The sequence below is a fragment of the Zeugodacus cucurbitae genome, chromosome 5 (assembly GCF_028554725.1).
Source record: "Zeugodacus cucurbitae isolate PBARC_wt_2022May chromosome 5, idZeuCucr1.2, whole genome shotgun sequence".
NCBI lineage: Eukaryota > Metazoa > Arthropoda > Insecta > Diptera > Tephritidae > Zeugodacus > Zeugodacus cucurbitae.
The window spans coordinates 6,004,259-6,020,917 of record NC_071670.1 but is presented as its reverse complement, the minus strand read 5'-3'; the positions used below and the strand labels follow the sequence as shown (position 1 = coordinate 6,020,917).

The window sequence follows — 16,659 nt, the reverse complement described above, 5'->3', positions numbered from 1 at the left end:
ATTTTCATTGACGAGGGTTCGGATGAATAACAGTACTGTAACGATAACAGCACATAGCGATTGTACATACTACATATTATACTCTATATAAAAAGTATATGTTATCTGGACTACAAGTTGGAATTACATAGTAGGATTGGTATTAGTTCTGAAGCTTCTATCTCCTTTTGAATTTTCTATCACTTAGATATCATTTCTTTCTTCCTTCTTCTCATTTTTGACCTACCCATTCATCGTTTTTTCAAGGTTTTTGACATTCAGAAGATTCTTTCGAACAAATCTCTATCTTCGATTTCATTTTTCCAGACATTACACACGTTTCAGACCACCATATCCCACACAATTTCACTTAGAGATTGATAGAAAGGCTATAAATAGCTTATTCTCGGTGCACAACCCTAAATGTATTGATTTGTTCAAAGCAGAATCAAGAAAAGAAACGTATGTCCTTATGGCCTTGTCTCAAACGGAACGTCGTCGCGATGACAATACTTATTCGCTTATAAATCAGGGTGTCTTATGGTTATCTAGATCCGACTTTGTTGGAAACGGATGAAATACGTTCGATACAGAAGTTCATCTAGAAAGCTCGTTCCATTGGTATATTTCAACCGCTACCTATGAGACTATTATGATCTCAATTGTAAATATTAATATTGTTTAAATCTGAACAAAAATCCACCTCTGAAAGTGTAGATTGTAACTTAAGTTGAGTAATAGTCTTCAATATCTAGTTGTCATAATCGAGCACATTGGAGGCCGCTGCTTGGTATAACATGTGTACGAGCCCTCGAAGGAGCTGATGTGGTCTTCATTCGACAAACAATGTTAAAAACCTCAATCGAACAGCTACTTATGATTGACATTAGATTTGAGTTTATGGATCGATTCTGTACGGAAATCGAGCAAGGTACAAAATTGGCCAAAGCGACATCTGAGACGAAGGTCAGCCTTTGAGCCTAACCTAATCTAATGACTGCTAATAGGTATCAGGGGTAACCGAGTACATTGAATGTGCGACTGCCGCTCCGTTTACCAAGTGTACAAGTCCCCGAGGTGTTCCAAAGTGATCTTAACTTGGTAGGCAATGTCAAAACTCCAGTCGGACAGCTACTTTAGGGTAGCACATCTACTTTTTAGGTCTAATGACTGCTAATAGGTATCAGGGGTAACCGAGTACATTGAATGTGCGACTGGCGCTCTGTTTACCAAGTGTACAAGTCGGCGAGGTGTTCCAAAGTGATCTTCATTCGGCAGGCAATGTCAAAACTCCAGTCGGATAGCTACTTTAGGGTAGTTTTGAACTGCACTTCCATTATTTGGGGACGTACCATGACAATGAGTTCGTAAAGCATCTGGGAGATTTATGTACTTTATTTATATGAATAGCGGTACTGACTGACATACAGGGATATCTTGCACAGAAAAGGCTATGTTGTTATGTTATGGTATAACAGATTTAACACGTTAGACAATTAAGGCCACCGGCTCTAGGGTCGTAAAAGCCGAAGAAACATCTAGAACGGTTACTGTATTTATATGTATAGTGGTTCTTACTGTCTTATAGGGGTATCTTATAAGGAGAGGACCATGTTATAATGTATTTGGCATGTTGGGCAATTAAGAACACTGTGTTTGGCGTCATAAAGTGGTACATATTTAAATGCGTAGCGGTTGTTATTGACTCATAGGGATGTCTTATTAGGGGAAACAGGACTGTTGGGTTTAGGTGTTTCTTTTTATGGAAATTAATCACTTTTATTACAGTATTAAAAGATTTTTGGAGATTGGAAGTTGCTGCCAATGTTGGTCAAAAGGATTTGTTTCGAGTGAAATCGCTTTTTAAGTAAACTATTTCTAGTTGGTGAGCTTGAAGTGTGTTGGGTGCCGCTTTTACTTTTAATATCATCTTTTAATAATTAACAAATGAGTCTTTAATAATTAATATTTGCAAAAACCTAAAAAAAAAATTAGCTCAAATATGTTTATATGTATGTATATAGAGTTTTGCTTACTTAGCATACTATATAACCGGCTTTTTTGCACGCATACCAACAACATATAAATATGAATGCTTAAGAAAATGCTTTAACGCTTCAATGCACACAAACATGTATGTACGTATGTATGTATGTATGTATATATGTATAGGTGTACATTTAGTTTATATGAGTACACAAATACACACTCACATTGTGATATTGAACAAAACAAAAAAAACTCACAGCATAAAGTTTATGTAGGGAGAGACGCTGCGAGAAAACACAAAAAAAAATTGGAGAAAAGTGCGGCTAATTTTTGTTTAGATACAGACAAGCGCAAATGTCACATACATACATGGTTGCATATACAGTTATGTATATATATACATGTACATATAAGTATATCATACATTTGTATACGCGTGAGTTGAGCGCACTTTTCATGCATGTGTGTGTGTGTGTGTGTCTAAATATGTGTTTGTATGTATCAGCGCATAGCGGTGCTTCACCTCACATGCCATACACGCCATGTACATACCTATGTTGCATAAAACAATGCATATTTCACTTTCACCTTCTGCGGTGGCGCTGAGAAATTCGAAAAAAATTGTATTTTACTATTTTCTCAGCGCTTGAGTACATCCGTTTCCGTTTTATGCGCTCCAAATGTCCATTGCCTATTTGTATTTTTTTTTTTTTGGTATTTTTTGTTGCTGCTTTTTCGCCTCTCCCACTCACATACAAGCGCACAAGCTCCAAGCGCTCCACACACACTCATAGTACTTACTTATCAGCGCTCTCTCTTTCTCTCAACTCAAAGCTCTGCACACACATGCTTTCAGCTTTATACTAAAATATTTATTAAACACTCATTTGCGTTATTATTTGATATTTTTGTTGTTTTCGTTTGTGTGTTTGCAAAGCAATTTTGCGGTTTGTACGCCCGTAATATATTCAAATGTTGCTCTAACAAACAATACTCTCACGCTCTCGCTCTCTACTTCTCGCTACGCTATTTATTAATTTAATTGTTGTTTTAATTGTTTGTTTGTATTTGTTTATTATTATTTTTTCTTTTTTTAATTTTTGCAAATTGTAGCGCTATCATTTTTGCACTAACTCAACGCTTATGCCGTTGGCGTGTGTAGCGGCGCTCTTCGTGTCACCTACAATTTTTATTTATTGCGCTTAACTGTTTATATACAGTTATACACGCATGTGTGTGTGTCCCTTGTGGCGCGCACATCAATTTGCCAGCCATTTGCCTTTCGGCATTGACTCATCTAATTAACATTAAGTTTTCATTGCCCCAATAAGGCATGATTTTTGCATAGATTCTTTGCAATTTTTTTGTTTTTGCAATTTATTTACTTTGCAAAAAATACATATATATATACATTTTTATTTATTTTGTTTTTTTTTTGCTAAGCAAACGCTTGGTGATCTCACTTGATAGTAATTTTTGAAAGCTTTCTTGAATTTTTTTCCTCTTGTAATTTGTTTATTTCTGTTTTGGAAATTTTTATTATTTATTTATTTGTTTGACTTTGTCGACAGCATATCCAATATCTAGAACTTTATTTTAGCAGATTTTTAGCATCTTAGTTTGATTTCGATAGAGCTTTTCCAATGTCTCAAGTCCTGTAAGAGAACCAGTTCATTAACTTCGCAATTTACTACCTTTCCCAAATATGTTTTAGGCTTCTCCGATCTCGATCGAGCTTTTGAAAAAACTCAAGTCTTCGAATATCTCCAGATCAGAGATTTAGCAACTTACTACCCCTGCCAGATATATTTAGATTTATTTTCCGATTTCGATCGAGCTTTCCAACTGCCTCAGATCTTGTACCAGAACCAGATTACATATTTAACAATTTCCTACCCTTATCAGATTGATTTTAGGCTTCTTCTCCGACTTCGGTTGAGATTTTCGAATGTTTCAAGTCTTCTAAGAGAACCAAATCAGATATTACCAAATATATTTTAGATATCTCCCATTTCGATCGATCTTTTGACAAATCTCAAGTCTTCTAAGATCTCCAGATTGGATATTTAGCAACTTACTACCCCTGCCAGATATATTTAGATTTCTTTTCCGATTTCGATCGACCTTTCCAACTGCCTCAGATCTTGTACCAGAACCAGATTACATATTTAACAATTTCCTACCCTTATCAGATTGATTTTAGGCTTCTTCTCCGACTTCGGTTGAGATTTTCGATGGTTCAAGTTTACAACTTACCACATTCCCAGTTATATTTAGGCTTTTCCAAATATCTCACATCTTGTAAGTGGACCAAAATTTAAACCACTTCCAACCCTCTCAGAAATGTCTTAAGTCATTTACGAAGACCAGATCTTGTACCAGAACCAGATTAGGTATTTAACAACTTCCTACCCTTATCGGATAATTTTAGGCTTCTTCTCTGATTCGGTTGAGCTTTTTGAATGTTTCAAGTCTTCTAAGAGAACCAAATCAGATATTTAACAACTTACGACATTCTCAGTTACATTTAGGCTTTTCCAAATATCTCAAGTCTTGTAAGTAAACCACTTCCAACCCTCTCAGAAATATCTCACGTCATATACGAAGACCAGATTAGATACAATGTATAACAAGTTCCTACCGTTGTCATATTGATTTTAAGCTTTTTACGATTTCGATCGTGTTTCCCGTATGCCTCAGGTCTTCATGAGGGATAGTTTAGGTATTTGTCAACTCATTTCCTTCTCAGTTACATGTATATTAGACTTCTTATGGGGTTTTGAACAAACTTCGCTTACGATCTTATATGCCGCCTATAAGCATTCCAAATCTTGGCTCATGGAATAACTTGAAGTTGTAGGATAAATCCGTTGGAAGCCTTAGCGTGTTGACGACAATCCAATTTTTTTTTTTTATATTTCCGCTCTCGTTCCAGTGGAGGTTAAAGAGACTTCATTAATGATCAATTACTGATCACTTAATGATATTGATAGAATCTATCAGTATAATAATTAACGATCTTTAACTAATTCTAAATATTTTTTTGCCCCACCAAGTAGCCAATTAGAAGCCCAAACCTTAAGCTGCACAGCGCAATTGCAAAGCAGATGCGACGATCAATCAACGATCAACACGTTCGTCAATTTCGTAGCGTAAAACACCATTTTCTAAATTTATCTTTTTGACGAAATCATGCAATTGTCTGTTAATAAGCTTTTAAGGGCACGAAACTCAAGTGCTGCTGCTGCTGACTACAGAGCAACCCTCAAAGATTTAGAGATTTTGAAAGCCGTTTACTTGCAACGATCTAACAACTAACACATATACATATGAAGAATTAGCGATAAAATCGAAAATCCGCTGAATAGAAAATTTGCATAAATACATTGCGACAAAAATCTATGAATCTAGGAAGACATAGAGCAGGCTAGTAAAAAAACTTTTTGTATAAGCTTTGAGTGTGATGGAAGTTAAACGGGTTTTAAGGAGGTTTTAAGCATTACTTTGGCTCGAAGACAGTTGTGAGTGCTTTTATGCGCGTCTTGAGTGTACACTCAGCGTGTTTGAGTGATTATACAGTTATGTCTGTATGCATGTGTATGAGTGAGAGCGCGCGCTTAATTTTTATCCTGTGCATGCCTATGTATGTATGTATAAGTAACGACGACGACGCTGACGCCGGCGTTGCCAAAAATGCTGCCATCACCGTGCGTTGAGAGGAAACGAAACAAAGGAGCTAAGGAAAGCAGTACAACAATAACAGCAACAACATGTGTAGCGCGTAATTATAAAAGGAAGTGTATTTGCCTGTGTATGTGTGCGCTTGACAGCGAAGCGAGCAGCAGCTACTAGGGGCCACACCAGCATTGCTGAAAATTTTTACAAACCCTTGGCCTTCGCCTTCGCCTGCGCATGTGTTTGACAACGACTTCGGCTGTTTGTATGTGTTTGTATGTCTTCGACTTCGGCTTCGCCTTCGCCTTGGACTTGAATTTGAATTTGAATTTGCTTAGACCGATTTCACACAGGCAATTTTTGTTGCGGCAATTCTTAGTTTTATAGGAGAGGGGGCGACCAAGGGAAGCGAAAGAGAGAGAAATTCTCCTCTCTTCGTCGCCCCCTCTCCTATAAAGTTAAGAATTGCCGCAACAAAAATTGCCTGTGTGAAATCGGTCTTAGCATTGTTTGCCGCGCTGCTTGCTGTTTGCTGCTTGCGTGCCACCATCACCATCACCATCAACAGCAGCGGCAGCTCGTCAGTTCTCAAGCAAACACTTTTTGGCACATCGGTTTTGTATCCTTCTTGGAATGTTTTCACACACATACATACACAACCAGTATGTCCGTATGTAATGTAACTCGTATGTGCGTGCTCATGTGCATGAGAATGTTTGCTTTTGTTGTTTTTGTTTTTGCTTTTGTATTGTATTGTGCTTCCTGTCGCTCGGCACTTCGTCGCTTCAGTTTCATTTGTGGTATTTTTTTAGCATTTCTTTGCATTTGTATCTTCCTAATTTCGGTATTGTATATACTTACATACATTTGAGGTTATTTGTAATCGTTTTGGTAGTTTTTGAAAAATATAACCTCACAAAATTTTTTTTTCTAATTTAATATTTAAAAATTTTCAATATTCAATTAAACAAGGATCCGGGTAAGTACTAAGGTGCATTTTTTGTTGTTGTTGTTGTAGCGGCAGAAAAATTTCCGATTTTTTTTTTTTTGATAATAATGCCGATTTGGCCGTCTTTGGCGGGATAAAAATGATTCAAGCACGCGGCTAAGTACTGACGTCACTTTTTCCGTTTTTTTTTTTTTGGAAAATACTGCCGATTTGGCCGTTCAGATTCGTTTCGATTACTTAGACTCGACTGTTGGAGGAACAGGTTGGCACCTACTACACCACCATCTTCAGCTGTATCTACTCTCTTCTTATATAGAGCTTTCAGGATCCTGTGATATCTATAGCTAAAGACATTAAATATTGAATATATTTGATACGAGACAGTATGCTATGAAGAACCCGTTTGAAGCCTCGAGGCTTAGACATCATATCACATCGATACCTGATGGTCCTCTGTCTAGAGTCCATATCCCTCTGAACAACAAATCAAACCACATTGGTGCATCGGATAACATCACATCCACGTAGGATGATCACTGCCCAGACCCACTGCCTTTTAGGCTTATATAGAGCTAATGTTGAATGGAATCACCTCGTGGCTTTTAGATCACATCACATCATACTGATATCAACCAATCACTCAAGCAAATTCCAATGCATACTTTCTTATTATAGAGAAAAAATGTTATGCTCGCCCCTATTCCCCATAATTTTGCACCCACTTTTGTCATTTCAATTGAAATTTCCAATTATATTTCCTTCGAATTGTATTTGATTGTCGTTTCTTTGTGGGTGAATGACATAACCTTGAATCTGTAAAGAAGTATCTCTCATTCCTTTAAATATTATGCAACACTCACCAGAGAGAGAGGTGACACTTATATAAATGTTATTTTCTATATTTAATATTGAAGGTTAGCAAATATTATGAAATGCATGTGGAATGGTTCAAACCAGTCGAAAACACATTTCACTACGGTTTTGTCTATATGAATGAAAATAAATACTGTTTATGGTTAAAAATTATGAAGATACAGGTTGTGGTGAAGGAGAAGATTCGAAACGAAGCTGAAGAAGTGCTCAATTAATCGCTTATAAAAGAAAAACAATGCATTAGCATGGAGACAATAAGAAAATAAGGGCACTCCGTGCGCGTTGAATTATTATGATTGATTGAAAAGGGATATTTTTTAAGAACCTACCGTAAAGCAGCTTATCATAGCTTATAAATAGCGGAAAACAATACATTTTTGAATTGATTACTAATTTTATTCTATTTCAAATTCTACATTTTCTATTTTATTTTACGTTAAGTTACATTACATTAAGTTAAGTTTTTTTTACATTTAATTTTAAAATATATATATTTTTGCACTTATTAATACTTTTATTTTATTTCATTATTTTCAATTTTCTATTTTATTCAATTTTATGCTACGTTACGTTATGTTACGCTACGTTAAGTTCGTTAATACAATTTATTTCTATTCTGAATTGATTGATATTTTTCTTGTATGTAGATATTTCATATTCTCTCAATTTTCTGTTTGATTTAATTTTATGCTACGTTACGTTAAGTTATTTCATTTAATTTGGGTTTGAAACATATATTTGTGAATTGATCCATATTTGAAATTAATGTTGTATTCTCCATTTTCCAATTTGTGTTAAGTTATGTTACGTTACGTTAAGTTATGTTAAGTTAAGTTAAGTTAAGTTAAGTTAATTTGAGATGAGTTAAGTTAAGTTAAATTAAGTTAAGTTAAGTTATTTCATTTAATTTTATTTCATTTCATTTAATTTTCATACAAAATGTCCCTACTGAATTGAGACACACAGACATAAATTTCTTCACTTATACCCAGTCCAAAGTCAATTAAAGAAAAAATAATTGACAAACAAAAATTTATGCACAAAAGGTGTCGAAGTAGGCGTCCGAGTGCACTTTAATTGGCGCAAAGGTCCAATTACAAAACGAAAACCGAGTTGTGCAAGTGCAACAATTGCAACATAATTAGCCACACCCAGTTGGTGAATGCGTGCAGCAAAAAGCCGCAAAAGATAACAGTCAATAGAAAGGGTAGGCTAACTGGATCCGTAGGCAACTGAAGAAGTAAAGCGTAAATAAATTACTGTGAATTGTACTTCTTATATGTATACTTCATCCCGGGTCTTTACAGAAAGTTCAAGTTTTAGCACTTGTTGCCACACATTAAGCGCCTCTTTTACAAGCTAACGAAGTACATATCAGAAACCGCAATTGTAAATGATGAAAAAAAAAATTGAAAGCGGTGAGCTTCAGAAGTCTGAAGACTACTATTCATTTTGCTAGTGTGCTCTTCAAGCGTGACACTCGTAAACGAAGTATATTTAAAGAAGTGTTCAAGTTTGGAATAAACTTTTTATTCATTTAAATTCACAGCATATCATATATTTTGCTATAAAAGCTAATAAAGAGCTTTCACTACAAATAATGATTGATATAGCTATAAATAGTTGATGTAAAAAACTGTCGAAAGCTCAAATAATTGCCTAATATTAAAAAAGCTTTTAGAAAGCTTTGAAGGGTAGAGCTTTCGCTGCTTTTCATATAAAATGTTGAAAAAATGTCATAAAAGATAAAAAGCATACAAATGCTTGTGGCTTTTGTAACACACTGGGTTTATAGAAGATTTGGGTAAACTTTACTTGAAAAAGCTTTCATATTAAATTATGATCTATTAATTCTTTGTATGGTTTTCATGGAAACACACCGTTAGGATCTAAAAAAAACACCCCTCAATTTTTTTTTTAATATTGACAAGGATTTTGAACAATTTTCATATATTATGATCGAGAGAGCTTTCATTAAAATTTTTAAAGTTCAAAAACATTTTTAAAAGACAACCAGCAAGTGCTTACTGAGCTGATTAATAAGTTTTATTTTAATTTTTGAACTAGCTTTCATGAAAAAAACCTACAGAGCTTTCATTAAAGCTTTGCTTTATTTGAATGTAATTACTTTTATGACAAGTATTGCTGGTAATTATTTAACTAAACTTTGTGAAAGCTTGAAAAGCTTTCATTAAGAAAACCATCAGAGCTTTCATTAAAAGCTTGATTTTATTTGTTTGAGAATTTTTTCTGGCATGTATTGACTGGTAGTTACTTAATTTAACTTTGTGAAAGCTTGAAGGAGCTTTCATTAAAAGCTTGATTTTATTTGTTTGAGAATTTTTTCTGGCATGTATTGACTGGTAGTTACTTAATTTAACTTTGTGAAAGCTTGAAGGAGCTTTCATTAAAAGCTTGATTTTATTTGTCTAACATGTGACATGTGACATGTATTGACTGGTGCTTATTTGATTATATTTTGTGAAAGTTTGAATGAGCTTTCATAAAAAAAAATCAGAGCTTTCATTAAAAGCTTGACTTTGTTTGAATGAGATCTTTTCCTGACAAGTTTAGACTTTGTGCAAGCTTACACGAGCTTCCATGAAAAAAAAAACTATCAGAGCTTCCTCTAAAAGTTTGACTTTATTTTTTAACTGACAAGTACTGGCTGGTAGTTATTTTAATATATTTCGTAAAAAGCTTTTTGGCTCAAAAAGTATTTCGTCAATTCTGTTCGACTTCACTAGGCATGCAACAAGTGCACTTGCAACAGCGTTGCACTTTGCACCCTTAAAAAAGACTGCATTCATGGCGAGTGCATACGCACATGTGCAACACTAACAACAAAAACACATGTGCATAAAACTGCACAGTTAATTGGATATTCATATACAAATACAACCATATAAAAATGCAATATAATCAGAAATACACGTCGACAAAGAAACTCACAATCACACACAAGCATTGCAACGCAGCAATAAAAGTTGGCAAATCAAAATATTGAAAGTGGAAAAAAACACAAGCCAACACAAAAGGTGCAACAACTCGTCATGGCGCTAGGTCTCGCGCATGCATCCACCACCTAGACTGACGTACGCAAAGCGAACAACAAGTTGCATATCCTTTGCAAAAAAAAAAAACAAAACAACAGCAATAATAACTGCAGTGCAGGCTTGCACAAAAAAGGTGCAATAACAACAAAATGGATAGCATGCGCACTAGCAAAAGGGTAGCACACCATTATGCATACTGTGGATTTAGCAAACCACACACGTGCCGCCACTTGCACTAAATGCACGCATGTAAACACACACACTCAAATGCACTGGTAACACACAGCATATAATGCCGCATATGAAGAAGAATAACTCCAGGCAACAATGCTGAGTGGGTGGTGTAGCTGACCATTTAACAATTTTCAAATTTTCGTATATTATTTTGATGGGTATTGAAAGCTTTGATGGCACTCCCATAAAACACAAAATTAAACAAAAAACAAAATTTGCTACCGAAAATTGTTGAATCCGGTGGGTATGTTCCTTGGGTACCCATACACGTATATAAAGATTTTATTCTTCCTACTTTTTCTTTTTTGTATATCGTTCATTTTGTGAGCTATCTCAATGAAATTTAACGATTTTTGATTTTTGGGATCACATTTTTGAAAATATTTTGTAGCTATGTATATAGAAATATTTTTAGGTGAATTAAATTAAAAAATACAGTTAATATCTAGTTTGACTCAATGGATAGGCTTATGTCATTATAATGTAAATCTAATTATTTTAAATTGTTTTTTAATAGCATTTAATTTTTTTTTACATTTTTAATTATTATTTTTTAAATTTACTTTAAAATTTACTTTAGTTTTTTTAATACTTTATATAATATATATATAATAATATATATATATTTAATATTTTGTATTATTTTTATCTGTACTCATTTTAAGTTTTATTTTTACATTTAAAATTTTTTCTTTACCAATCTTTTTTATTTTAATTTATTAAATAAAATTCGGTTTTACTTTTATTTATTTTTTTTAATTTACTTTTGCTTTTATTATCTATATTATATAAAGTCTTTTTTATTATTTTTCTTTGTGTTTAGATAAAGTAATACTGTTTTGTTCTAATTTAGTGATTCTTATTCTTATTTTATTATATTTAATAATATTCTTTAATATTTTTGTAAAATTAATAATTTTTCAAACTACTTGTTTTTTTTCATAATCTTTTATACAACTTTATTTCTAATTAATTTATTATTATCATTTTAAATTGATTTACTTTACTCTATTTTTTATTAAACGTGATATTTTTTTAATTAAATCATTAATTTCACTTAGTAAAAATATTCTTTTATTTAATTTGGTTTAATTTATTTTAGGTTTTCTTAATTTTATTTTCAATTAAAGTTGTCTAATTCTTTATGCAATGTTATTTTAATGTATCTATTTTAATTAAACTTATTTCAAATTGATATTTACAATATTTTTTATAAACAGAATTATTTTTTTTTTAAATAAATTTCTAGCTTAATTAGTAATTATTTTATTTTAATTATATTATTATATTGTTGTTGTATTTTTCTAAGATGTATGTAATTTTAAAATATTTTATGTACTAATTTTTAATTAAAATATTAAGATTTTTTTTTTTAATTTAATAATAATGCTGTAATTAAAACATAAAATATTTTATATTAAAATTAGTAATATAAGTTTTGAATTTAATTTATTTTAAATTACTTGTTTAATTTTTGTAAAACAATATTAATTCTTTTTTAGATTATTTTTTATATATTTTTTATTAATATGTAATATTTTTACTTCTCATCTAATTTCTTAAAATTAATTATTTTGACTTCATTAATATTTTTTCCCTAATTTACATACTCTCTTGGTATTTTTATTAATTTATTTTATTTTCTGTTTCGGTATTAAAACATAAATTTAATACATATTTTAATTAATTTGATTAAATTTTTAAAAAATTTGGAATTTTATTATTATTTTTTTTGCAAAATATACATATGTATATTTGAGATTTTTCTATATAATTTAATTTAATTTAATTTACTTTAATTTAATTTGTAATATTTTATTTTATTTTATTTTATTTTATATTATTTTATTTAATTTAATTTAATTTAATTTAATTTAATTAAATTTATTTTATTTTATTTTATTTTATTTAATTTTATTTTATTTTATTTTATTTTATTTAATTTTATTTAATTTAATTTAATTTTATTTTATTTTATTTTATTTTATTTCATTTCATTTCATTTCATTTCATTTCATTTCGTTTTATTTCATTTTATTTTATTTCATTTCATTTCATTTCATTTCATTTCATTTCATTTCATTTCATTTCATTTCATTTCATTTCATTTCATTTCATTTCATTTCATTTCATTTCATTTAATTTAATTTAATTTAATTTAATTTAATTTAATTTTATTTTATTTTATTTTATTTTATTTTATTTTATTTTATTTTATTTTATTTATTTTATTTAAATTTATTTAAATTTATTTTATTTAATTTTTTTTTTTTTTGTTTTTTATATTAATTTATTTATAATAATTAATTTTAAGATTTATTAATATTTTTTCTAAATTTACATTTATAATGTATTAATTTAATTAATTAATTATAATCAATTAAATTTCATTAATTAAATTAATTTATTCTAATTATATTACTTGTTTTAATTTCATTCAAATATTGCTTTTAATTAAACTAGATATAACTATTGAGTTTCAATTAATTTGTATATGTAGCAATTCAATTAAATTGTAACTCTAACACAAATTCGCCATTGCTCGCTATTTGTCAACCATTGCGCCTAGCTGTCAAGCGTGAAATTCTCTACATGCAAACATACATACATACATACAAATGCGAATGCAATAAAAATTCCCACACAGACAGCTATGATGACAGCTATACGCTAGCGAAAACACGTCAATCATAAGTCAAAAGCAGCAATAAATGTCCGCAATGGCACTGTGCATTGCGTTTTGTAGCAACAACAACAACACAGGCACAGAGCGCAACAGCATCTGTCACGTTGAAAGCAGAGAAAAAAATGGTAAGCAACGGCAAAGGGATGCGCAAAAAAATAAGTAAATGACGGCTAAAAATTGATGCAAAAAGAGCCACAAATTGCACAAATCAACGCTAGCAACACGTAAGCGTACAACAACAACATCAACAAGCAACAGCAGTGGCAAGGATAGTACGTGGCACCTTGGGCAGCTGGGAGGTCGACGCTGAAGGCAGCAAAAGAAGTAAAAAAGTAAATGTAAAAAAGAAGGAAAGCAAAAAACATAACAACAAAAAGTCGCTGACTGAGCGACAGTCCACATGAACTGCAGTCCATGCAACGCGCGCGCGCCACAATCACAATCAAAGCATATTTTGACTTGAACGCCCGAGTTAATGCAACGAGAGTTGGGTGCAACAGTCGACGCACACGAAGGAAGCCGCAATGAATGACAGGCAGCAAATATGCGCCAGCAGAAAAGGAAGATTGCATGCATGCATGCGTCGGAAAGGACACTGGGGTGCAACGCTGGCTGTGTGCGTGTGTGTGTTGCAAGAGCAAGAGCAAAGTGGCCACTTGATGCAACCCTTTCGAATTGCATGTCATCAAAGCAAATTTTACTTTTATTATTTTTGTTGTTGTTGTTTTTGCTTTTGTTTTTGTTGTTTTTACCCAAGCCACGAGTGGTTATCGGCATCGTCGCGCCACTGGTGCAATATTGCAATGCTGCAGTGGGAGCGGCTATAAATGTGTGCAAAAACACAATAAAAACGGGGAGAGAGTGAGAGTGTGATAGAGAGAGAGAGCGAGCGAGAGCGTGAGCATGAGCTTGCGCGCATGCATGCAATTGTACATTTGTTTGTCTACGCGCTGTGGCTGTGTATATATACATACGTACGTACGGCAATGCAACAAGAAGTGCAATAAGTGTGCGAAGAATAAAACAAGAACAACAAGAACAAGCAAACTTTCAAGTGTGAGCAGTTGCAGGTTTGATGGCTGACTGGAAGCGCCGACACATTTGCTTGACTTTTTGCACTTTTCTTTTTTGCGCATATGCATTTCGCATGCATGTGTGTGAGTCGGGTGGGGGATAGCTAACCAGCTAGCTAGCTAGAGTCTATGCGTTCGGATTGGTTTGGTGTGGGCGCTAGTGCAGCAGCAACAACAATAGCAATAACGTGGCTAAAAATAGCCACCACTTGCAGGCGCTGTTAGTGTGTGTATGTGAAAGTGCAAGCCGAAGGAAAGGAAAGTACACGCCTACAAAGCTACGTTGTAGTTGTTGTTGTTTTTATTATAGCAAAATGTACATACATACATGTATGTATATATTCCATGCATGTATGCTTTTGTGTTTTTGTATATATGTTTTTGTTGTTCATAGTACATGCATTCCAAGCGCATTGCCCCTTTCTGTGCCTGCTCACTGTCTAATGCAATCGAGAGGCTTTCATTTACTCGTTAGGCCTTTTGGTTGGTTGATGGAGTGCAGCAGTTTGCTTTATATAGGCATATGTATGCAAACATATATTTCTTCATACATACATATATTTACATATCAGTCTATTTTATATATATGTAGATATATGCCTATAATGAAAATTATTAACTAACTGAAGGAATTGATAATATGAAAATTTTTGTATAAATTAATTGAAAAATACCATATTGCCTCGATCTTCTAACTTTAGATCTGTGAAAATATTTCATGAATAATAATTGGATTAAATACTCTGATTTTGTCTAATCCACAGGTAATGCTTACAACCAAGGAATCATATAGTTGAATAACTGAGCGTGGATCAGCCATGTACGAGGTATGTTCAAAAAATAACGGGAATTTTAGTTTTATTTGAAAAAAAAATATTCATTGTGTTCGAAAAATTAAGAGAATTCAGTTTTTTAATATATTTATTCATTCGTATATGAAAGCATTGTCACCTTTTATAATAATTGATTAACTGAGAGTTGCTCAATCATATATGAGGTATGTTCAAAAAATAACGGGAATTTTAGTTTTTTTGTAAAAAATAATAATCCAAAAAAACATTAATATTATCGCCTTTAAGATAGTCCCCATTCGATGTTATCATAAGTGCTTCTTTCAATCGTTTAAACACTTTCTAGATTCGATTTTTTGGATTTCAGCCATTTTTCGTAAGCTTGTAGCCTTATTTAAGGTTAAGTAAGCCTTAGAACCATATTTTCTTTATATTTTTATTTCTTGTAAGTGGGAAATGTTAAATGAACCTAGATAGTCTCCGAACCTAGAAAAAACCTCGAAACCTTTTTTAGAAACTTTACGGTGGCCGCCATTACTAAGCGTGCTGAATGCAAAACTATCACTTATTGAACTGAGTTCCCGCACAATAGAAAATCGGTTACCTCTCGCTAGTTAGTATCACCTACGGACAAGACTGAGGGGGCCATAAGATCTCTAGAGTTTCATGAAAAAGTTCAGTGGATGTAAGATCCAGAGATGGAGAAAGAGTTTAGCGGATCTAAGTACTATTAGAAACTTAAAACTCGAATCCACAGAATACATTAAAAACAAGCTCCTCTTTAGCCCAATCAACTAGCTGACAATTCGCTTCAAAATTGCCAAGTCGAGAACTCCATCATGAAGCGCCAAGTGCAGTTTACAACTACGGATGTGCTGTATTGTATTATTTATTAGGTATTCTTCTCTTGGCAATCAGTTATACTGGGCCAGAACGAACTGGCATTTTAAACGATTGATATTCGGCAATATTCTGCAGCTGGAATAATAAACTTGTACTTAAAAAGTCCTTTCTGTCAGAGTTGAAGGTCATATCATCAGACTTTATGGAATCAAGAAATCTAAAGCTACTCCCTGTACAGTAGAGAACTGGAAACTAATAGATATATTTGTTACTATATTTATTCAAGAAATTAATGCGTTGGAAGCAGATCCACAAAATATGTTGATCCTTAGAACAAAAACATCGATTCGATATTTTGAGGTTAGGAAACAAAGCATGGAGGCTCGACACCTTCTTTGATGAATTTGTTAGGTGTAAAATTAATGTGTTAGGAGTAAAATTACTTTGAAAGTAGTAAAATTATTGTTTATTACTAAAAGCCGTGCAAAATCTTAAACAAAATAATATTCAG

General features: G+C 32.5%; 1 long non-coding RNA gene across 1 annotated transcript in view; it reads left to right on the top strand.

The window, feature by feature from the left end:
• Positions 1–15,341, top strand: part of LOC114804745 (uncharacterized) — an 80,236-nt gene extending 64,895 nt beyond the window's left edge. The window contains exon 4 of the long non-coding RNA XR_003752874.2: positions 15,279–15,341. This is a non-coding gene — a long non-coding RNA (uncharacterized LOC114804745). The remainder of the gene's footprint in view (positions 1–15,278) is intronic.
• The last annotated feature ends 1,318 nt before the right edge of the window (positions 15,342–16,659 follow it).